Source organism: Corvus moneduloides, chromosome 5, assembly GCF_009650955.1.
Source record: "Corvus moneduloides isolate bCorMon1 chromosome 5, bCorMon1.pri, whole genome shotgun sequence".
Lineage (NCBI taxonomy): Eukaryota > Metazoa > Chordata > Aves > Passeriformes > Corvidae > Corvus > Corvus moneduloides.
The window spans coordinates 68,353,050-68,361,390 of NC_045480.1; the positions used below are offsets into that span (position 1 = coordinate 68,353,050).

The window sequence follows — 8,341 nt, forward strand, 5'->3', positions numbered from 1 at the left end:
ACCTTCAGGGCTGCTGATTCCAGCTCCTTCCCTGGGCAGCCTATTCCAATGTTTGGCAACCTGTTCAGTGAAGAGATTTTTCCTAATATCCAATCTCAGCCTTCCTGGTGCAGCTTGAGGCTGTTTCCTCTTGTCCTGTCACTTGTTACTTTGAAGGAAGAGACTGATCCCTTCCTCCCAGAGAAGTCTGGAACCCAGCTAAAAGGACAGTATTTGGTTTCTCAGAGTTACTACAGCCCTGTACTGAGTCTTCTGCATGGTCAATGACTTTGGGGTCAGGAGTGGAGTTACTTAGTGTGTCACATGACAAATTCAGGATTTGCAGCTGAAGTGGCAAAAAAACCTGATCCACCCAGCCAAAAGAGAGGCTTACATGGAATTATCCATGAGCCCCCACCAGGATGAGGGTGGGAAGGTGGACATGGCTGCAGAGGGGGTAACAAGTGTTCCAATGTTCTGCAATGATATTATCTTGTATAAACAGTCACTTGAGATTCATCTCTGCATGTTATCACTCTTAGTCTTGTCAGAAGCAGTGTCTGAGCCACTGCAGTGATGTTATATAGGACTTGCACATTTTCACAGTTCCAAAAATCCCCCTCTCCCACAAGGACAACTCCCAGATGAACTAAGATTGTTGTCAGAGTAAACCAATAATAAACTTAAACAAAACTCCCCAAATTGCTGCTGCCTTGTAACCAGAATTTCCCAGCATTACCTGTCAACATTGGGGATGGAAAATCCTGAAAGTTTTTCTCTTTTTCTTCTCTGTATGGTGCTAAAGAAATCTGGGAATGATCCCACCTCACCTGTTGAGCATACAGCCATCCCACCTCCTGTCTGCATCAGCCTGACAAGCGTGCTTATCCTCTTACAATGAGGTTCTCTTTCTGTTTCTGTAAATTATTTTTATGAGTTCAGAATAACAGAGTGGACAGGTGAAATGTCTCAGGAAAGACAACGCAGCCTCTCTGAGAACACATTTTCCTGCTTAGAATATTGAGAGAGTTGGAGCACATTGGTGACAGTAGGAGCATAGGAAAATGGTTTTTCACTCACTCAGGAGAAAAGGAATGCAGCTTTCAGTCAAACAGAGTATTGACACCACTACAACTAAAAGCAAACACTTTGCAAATTGTTGACTATATTTTTTCAAAATCTTGATTAAGCTTTGTTCTCAGAGCCTCATCTCTTGAATCCTAAGCTTGTGTAGGTTATCTAAGAAGGAAAGTTTAGACCCATGATGCCATGATGATTTTTTGCCTTTTCTTTTATACCCCTTTAATATACCTTTTTACAACTTCTGTATTAGTGTTTTTAGCCTACATTCTTAGACTTACTTGTCAAGCTAGGAGAGTAAACATCTTAGAAGCTTCGTAGTTAGGGATCAGAATGCCCCAGACCCCAAGATCCTCTCCAGAACACATTCTGTAAACTAAGATAGAACCATCCAGAGGAAGGTTCCTTGGGGAGGAGGGGCTCATTCAAGCCTCTCACTGGGGAATTTTTGATAGATATGCTAGTTAGCAAAACCTATAATGTTATACCAGATCTTTTGTGGGTGTGCATTGTGGTGTTCATTTGGGTGCATTCCACCTGGACATAGTGCACCTAAGGATCCTGAAAATAAATACAGAGGTAAAATCCCTTTTTCCCTTCTAACCGTGTTTGACTCTTGATTTTAAGACCAGGAAAAGGCATCACCCACTTGCAGAAAAACAAAAAGAAGTGGAAATCTCACAATGTCTGGACTGCCTTACTAACAAAGATGTAGAAGTAATTTTTTCAATGTATATCTGTAACTTTTAAACTCACTTAAAGGAGATCCTATTTAGGGAATGTCATCTGAAGCTTACAGAAGTTTCTGATTTGCTTTAATCTGGAATGCCTACCTGAAAAACAGACTAAATAGAAGCTCAGTAGAATCTCTAAATAATGTGTTGCTTAGAAAAACTTGTTGGGTAACTTTGCTAATTAACCTCACTAACACTTTTTTCTGAAGACTTACCTCTTTCTTACCTACACTGACATCCCTCTACTTTAGCAACACACCATTCTTAAACCTGGAAAAGAAACCCCAATTCTAAAATTCCTCTTCAATAAAGAAAAACCCACATATGTCTTAGGCATCTTTTCCAGTCACCAGCTCACAGTTGTTTGAGTCCACTATAACCAACTCCTTCCATTAATCTAGTGGCCCTAGTTTAATATCAAAATTAGGAAAACTTTCTTTTTTCTCCTTGAATAGAAGGCAAATTGTAGAAACAAACAAAATAATTACAAAAAAGATACTGTTAAAACAATATGTTACTACAGTGCTGTAATCTAATAGTTTCAAATTATATCTTGTAAAGATGTGATACAGAGGAACCTCCTGATAAATTTGTTAGAGGTTATAAATAATCATAACTGAATGCCCATCTATACATAAATACACAAACTAGGCAACCTTCTCCTTTTCCTCCACTTGTCAATGCCTTTTCAATACCTTGTCTCCAAAGGAAAGCCTCTATACACAGTATCTTCGTATTGCTATATGACTAACAAACACTTTCTGCCACTGTTCACATAGAAATAAATTTAAACTAGATTTCATACATGTATGTCTCTCTTTGAAATGAAAACTGAAATTTATTCCTCACCACTTTATTTTGAAACTGGCTTTTTTTTTCTTTTTTAATTGTGTCTAGAAACAATTCTGCTTGAAACATTCAAAGCACAAGGCTGTTTTCAATAGATTGACAGAAGCTTTAGGGGGAATTCTCTGCCTTTACTGAAGCCTAGTAGTGCTGGCAAAAGAAATTAGGAGCAGCTGCAAAAACTACTAATGCAAAAAGAGGCAATTCATCCTAAAATATGAAGTCAAATACCCCCTCAACTTGTAGAAGTTGAGAAGAAGCAGTGATTTACCCTCACCTCCTCCATCCAGACCAGCTCTGAGAAAGAGGCCATTGCAGTCACACAGACCTAAGGGAGATGAGAGACATAAGGTTACAAAAAGGAAGCATGATCACTTTTCTCTCTAGTCTGAGTACAGTCTCAAGGTGTTTGGTTACAGCAAAAAACATGCCAAATCATCAGAGGGAACAGACTATGATGAGAGTCATAAATCTATTTAGATTAACTGAATTTTTCACCATTTGGCTTCAAGTAGAAGAACTAAATATTTTTTCTTGCAACTAATCTGTTTTGACTCTATGAAAAACATTTTCATTGCAATGAAGTTATTAAAGTCTTAGCACTTACTGTTTTGTAGTTAATATAGGAACTTTTTTCTCCTGGCCTGCTAGCTCCTCTGCAATAAATTTCTTTGCACAGGTCGGCTCTTCACTCTACTTCTCTTATTACTTCATTTAAGAGAATGATTTATTTTAAACCCCAAACCAAACACAAGATCGAAGCACAGAGGTTAAGAAATGAAATAAAAAGAAAACAGACCTTCACCTTTCATTATGCCTGTCTTAAGTATCCGCTTTATTAAACTTACTCACTGTTTAAGTCTGGTTTATTAAAAACCATCAGTGTTTAGCTTATGCTATTTTTGAAGCAGTCTGCACCGTGTAGTGTTTAATAGGCTGTCCAAAACCAGATTTTTGCTGTTGTTGTTTGAAAAGCAAACAGATTTAGAATTCTCCAAGATATCCACTTGTATAATGCAGTTAGCAGTCACACAAGCTTGGCCAATATCATACCAAGTTAATTTTATAAACCAAAATCTGAAGCGTGTTTATTGCCTCTGGTAGGGCTACTCATTGAAGATATAATCTGGTTCCCTATTGGAAATCTCAGCACAGGTTGACACTTACATCAGTGTTTAACCACACTCTTTACCCATATGAAAATCTCTTTACACTCTCAAGAACATGTAAAGAATCACCTGCCAGTAGGAAACTGATTTTCTGTTCCACCCCTAAATCTTGATGCTGACGAATCAAGAATCACTTACAATCAGCTGCACTTTATTATTTATAATATATATAAAATATAATTATGTATATTGCACTTGGTGTAATCGGTAGGAACTCTGTTCAGAATTTAGATGAGAGGAGGATTGATATGCAGTGAATTTAGAAGCAAGATCCAGTAGCAGACACTACATTTAAAATGTTACCTCTGAGCCATTGCTCCCATGATGTCCACAGGGAATGCTGTCGAAATAAGGGACAAGATTTTGGTTATCAAGTGTTATTAGCTCTGAAGCAGTGCAATTGTATCATCTGCACTGTATCATCATTTTTAGAAATAGGGAATTTGGTATGAATCCTGTGCATCTCTTTTTTGGTATTTTTTTTCCCTATTTCTATGTATGACACAGTTTGGAAAGCTACAGCAAGAAACATCTTCATCCAGCTGGGAAAGTCCCATTTTCTCTGGTCCTTTTAAAACAAGAAGACTGCTTAAAACATGAAAAGAACAGCTATATATGGTACAAGCAGATCTTCATAGCACAGGATAAATTCATCTGTCTAAACACAGGCACCTTCTGCTCTTTGAGATGCTCTGAGTCACGGCTTCTCACAGCAATCTGACCAAAAATACAGAGCAATTTTTTAAACCATTGCCCCAGTGAGGTGATGATGTAGCAGTGTCAAACCTGTATCCATGGAAGGCAGACAGCTCCTCCTGCCCTGGACACAAGTCCCTCTGGAGCCACCAGCGAGGGCCAACAGTGTCCCCAGGGGCAGCATGATCCATGTACAGGCAAGCCCATGTGCTGTCCTTTCCTGTAAGGAATGAAGCACAGCTCGCTGAAAGGCCGTTTCCCGCACCCTGGAAAAATATATCAGCGCTTTGCAAAAGCAAACAAAAAGCCCCAAACTTTGCTCCATGTCAGAATGAAAAGTGGACATTTTTAAATTCCCAGTAGGTATGGCTGTGTTTGAGCAAACCCAAATTGCTGGACCTCACAAGTTGCCACACAGCAGAGCTGTTGTTGCCCTTCAGTCAGCTCTAATTAGGAGCTAATTGAATGAGTTTTTGCCTCAGACATTTCTGTGAACAGCCTCGAACTACAGAGTCACAGCCAAACGTCTTCATTTGAAAAGCTGCTCCTGCCTCTAAACTCAGACATATTGCACACCCCTTTGGAATGCCCTGGAAAGCAGGTAAATAACTCAAAATCTCTAGCTCTCCAGCTTATCCCAAATGCAATGTCTAGCACCTTATAGAAATAACAGAGAAGGGAAATAAATGCAAGAGAGAGAGAAGTCGTAAAAAAAAAAGCTCTAGGAGGTTCCCATGTAAGGTCACCAGAAGATTTGAGGGGGTTGTTTTTCTTCTCCCTAATAAAGCGGCCTAAATTTAATTTCTCTTTTCATTTTCTACTTTACTCTGCTCTTTTCCTCTCAATCTCCGTCCTCCTCCTTCTCCTCCTTTCTTCTCCTCCAGTCTGAAATTCCATTCCCAGCCATATGTTTCTCATTGTGATCCACCTTCCATTTTTGGTCATACAGCAGAATGTGGTTTGAAGATCCAAGAAAGTCAGAGCGTGTTGACACAAGGACGTTGGATTCTAGGTTTTGTCAACACTGAGCTGAAGAGCTTTGGGCCTTGAATCAATTTTAGCCCCCTTGACCAAGGAAACCCTGCAGAGAGTCAGACTAAGATCAACGAGAACAGATTTCCAAGTGAACAGAGCCATATAAGTATATCTTGCACTACAGGGGAGTGGTTTTTATTTTCCCTATTATCTGCCCTTGCTCCAATATTAAATTCAAACACTCCTCAAGTTTGCTTGGCATGCAGCTCTTTGCAATGAGACCCTAAAATTTTCTTGTAGGTGATGTTCAGTAGTGAAAGCCTAAAAAAACCTTGACTTTCAAACATCAGATGGAGTTTTTCTAGAAATTGAGACAAATATAAATAATAAACCCAAAACTACTCCAAGCAAGTGACGGAGAGCCTCACTCTTCTCCCAGACAACCTGGGGAATTTCCTGCTAAATTACTGTGCTCCCAGATGTCTGGGCATGTGAAGTGGGTCCACCAGCTAAAAGTCCATCCCCGACCTTGGGATTCAACTAAAAACATGTGTATAAGGCTAGGTAATGGAAGAGGGTGCAAGGGAAGGAGAATTAAACTGATGTTGACATTATTTGAAATGTGCTTTAATTCATGCTCTGCCAGATAGCTGCAGATTAATCTCAAACTGTTTATTTTAATGTATCATATTTCTGACTTGCAGCTAGCTATCAGCTGCTGTAATATAAGCTTTAATTTTGGCACCAACGAGTTCGTCATTGTGTTTACATTTGCACTCACACTTTCTTCGGTTTTATCATAAGCAAGTTCGTGATTTAATGGCACTTACTTTCCTGAATAAGAACTGGTGTAGTTAATTTTTGGTGATGGGAGAGAGACTTTTTATAAACTACCTATTTTCCTTGTGTAATTGCTTGCAACAACAAGGTCTTGAAAGATCCTTTAGTTACACGGCCATTTCTGAGGGAAAGTGGAAATGAAACAGAGGATTATCTGGTCTTAAATTCTGGATTAAGGATCGGGCTGATCTGAATAAATCTGAAAAGTTTTAATCACTTTTCTAGCTAACACTCCAAACTCCACATTGAAAATATCCCGGTTTCATTGAGCTCAAACAGAGCTATATTATAATCCAGAAATAACCAGGAAAATGCTGTCAATATAAAATCATACCAGCTAATGAAAATCAAGTAGGTCTTTTGCTGAACAGAGTTACTCTAGCCCAGTGTGGGAAGGAACTTGGATTAATTTATTTGATTCAAATATTTTTAACCACTTAAAAATATTGCTTCTTTAAATTAGTGTAAACTTGGACCGGCAGACACTTGCAGATCCTGATGGCCATGGAAAGGAAGTGCTCACTGGATATGTAGTCAAGAGATGCATTCCCATTTTTCTGAGGATAAGACTGGGTTCTTGCTCCCTTCCTCCTGCCAAAGGACGAGCCCAACTCCATACTAAATTTACAAGTGGTGGTCTGGTTTTAGGATCTGTGGCAGGTTTCCAAGATGACATAGTGGGGTGCTCAGATGCCTCCAATGAGCAGCAGTGACACGTCTGAGAGGAATTTTTATAAAACACATGGATGTAAAGCTTCAGGATTCATGTTTTACATGAGGCAGCGCAGTCTGAAGTGTCAGCCTTTATAACGGAGTAATGCCGAATAGTCCCAAGCTAGGCTCCAAGTATTACAACTTGCAAAACACTGCAAGACCTCACAAGTGTGGAGACACGCAAGCAGGAGGCAAAACACATCATGACTCCTAGCCAGATTTCTTGGCTTGAGAAAATTTCCCAGCGAGAGAAAGTTTCTCTGATTCTGGAGCGTGCTAGAGAAATTCAAACAGGAACCATACATCTTGAAGATGCATAAAACTGTGAGAGCAAAGACAAGAATTTTGTACCTATATCTGCAGATTTTGTCCTCTGGGGACAGAATTCGCATATAGCATCTCTGGGAGAAAATTAACTGTGGCAGGGTAACAAAAAGAGAGAATGAGAAATTATAAAGAAGGCAATAAAAAGAAAAGAATAGGAGACGACTCCTAGACCTCACACAGCCTCTGTTAAACAATGGGGAGAAAATCTTCCAGGAATTCAGTAAGACCTGAGAAGAAATAGAGGGACTGCTGGAACAAATGGCTGCTGGCTCCAGTTCCACTGAATGACCTTGACTGTACACATTAGAGCTAGTTGTTACATCAGGCACTGAAATAGAGAACAGACCATAAAAAACTCTGAACATTTCCTCCCATAAGATTCCTTTGTTATAGGACTCTTTTGTAGCATTTAGTAATAATTTCCTCTCTGACAAATGTTCTTGTGCAAATTATAATGCCATTATGTTCTGATGCAAGCTTTTTCCCTCGTTTCTTAGTTAATTCATCTTTATGGAAGTTCTTCAGCTGCCAGCCAGTACTTGAAAGTTATTAATTCCAAGTGACTTTAATAATGCAAGGGAGCTGAGGAGAAGTTTAGCAAACTCTCAAAATATTTCTTTACCAACACTTAACTGAATATTATATATTGCCCTCTAATTTCTTTTTCTTTGCTGGAAAACCCTCACCTGGATCTCTGCCATGGTCCATGGTTTTTTCAGCTCTGACAAGGTGGGTTGCCAGTAGGAAGCACAGGAAAGATGGGGAGTGAATCCTCTCTTTATTCCCTGTTTACGGTAGATTGACCATAGAGTTACCGTAAAACCTCTCCTCTATTTCCTTCTGCACTAAATGTGAATTTTGTTACACACAGAGCGGAGCCAGGGAAGTCAGACAGAGCAACTGAGAAGCAGAGCTGCTCAGACTATTCCTTCCTGTGTGGCTGGCTGGTAAAGGTGTTTCAAGACACCATAGACTTATTGC

General features: G+C 39.5%; 1 long non-coding RNA gene across 1 annotated transcript; it reads right to left on the reverse strand.

The window, feature by feature from the left end:
• Positions 1–2,915: 2,915 nt before the first annotated feature.
• Positions 2,916–4,756, reverse strand: LOC116443930. Its single transcript, XR_004240109.1, has 3 exons — positions 4,595–4,756; positions 4,112–4,148; positions 2,916–2,967 (listed from the first exon to the last, which is right to left on the reverse strand). It is a non-coding gene; the product is annotated as an uncharacterized LOC116443930 (long non-coding RNA).
• Positions 4,757–8,341: the final 3,585 nt, after the last annotated feature.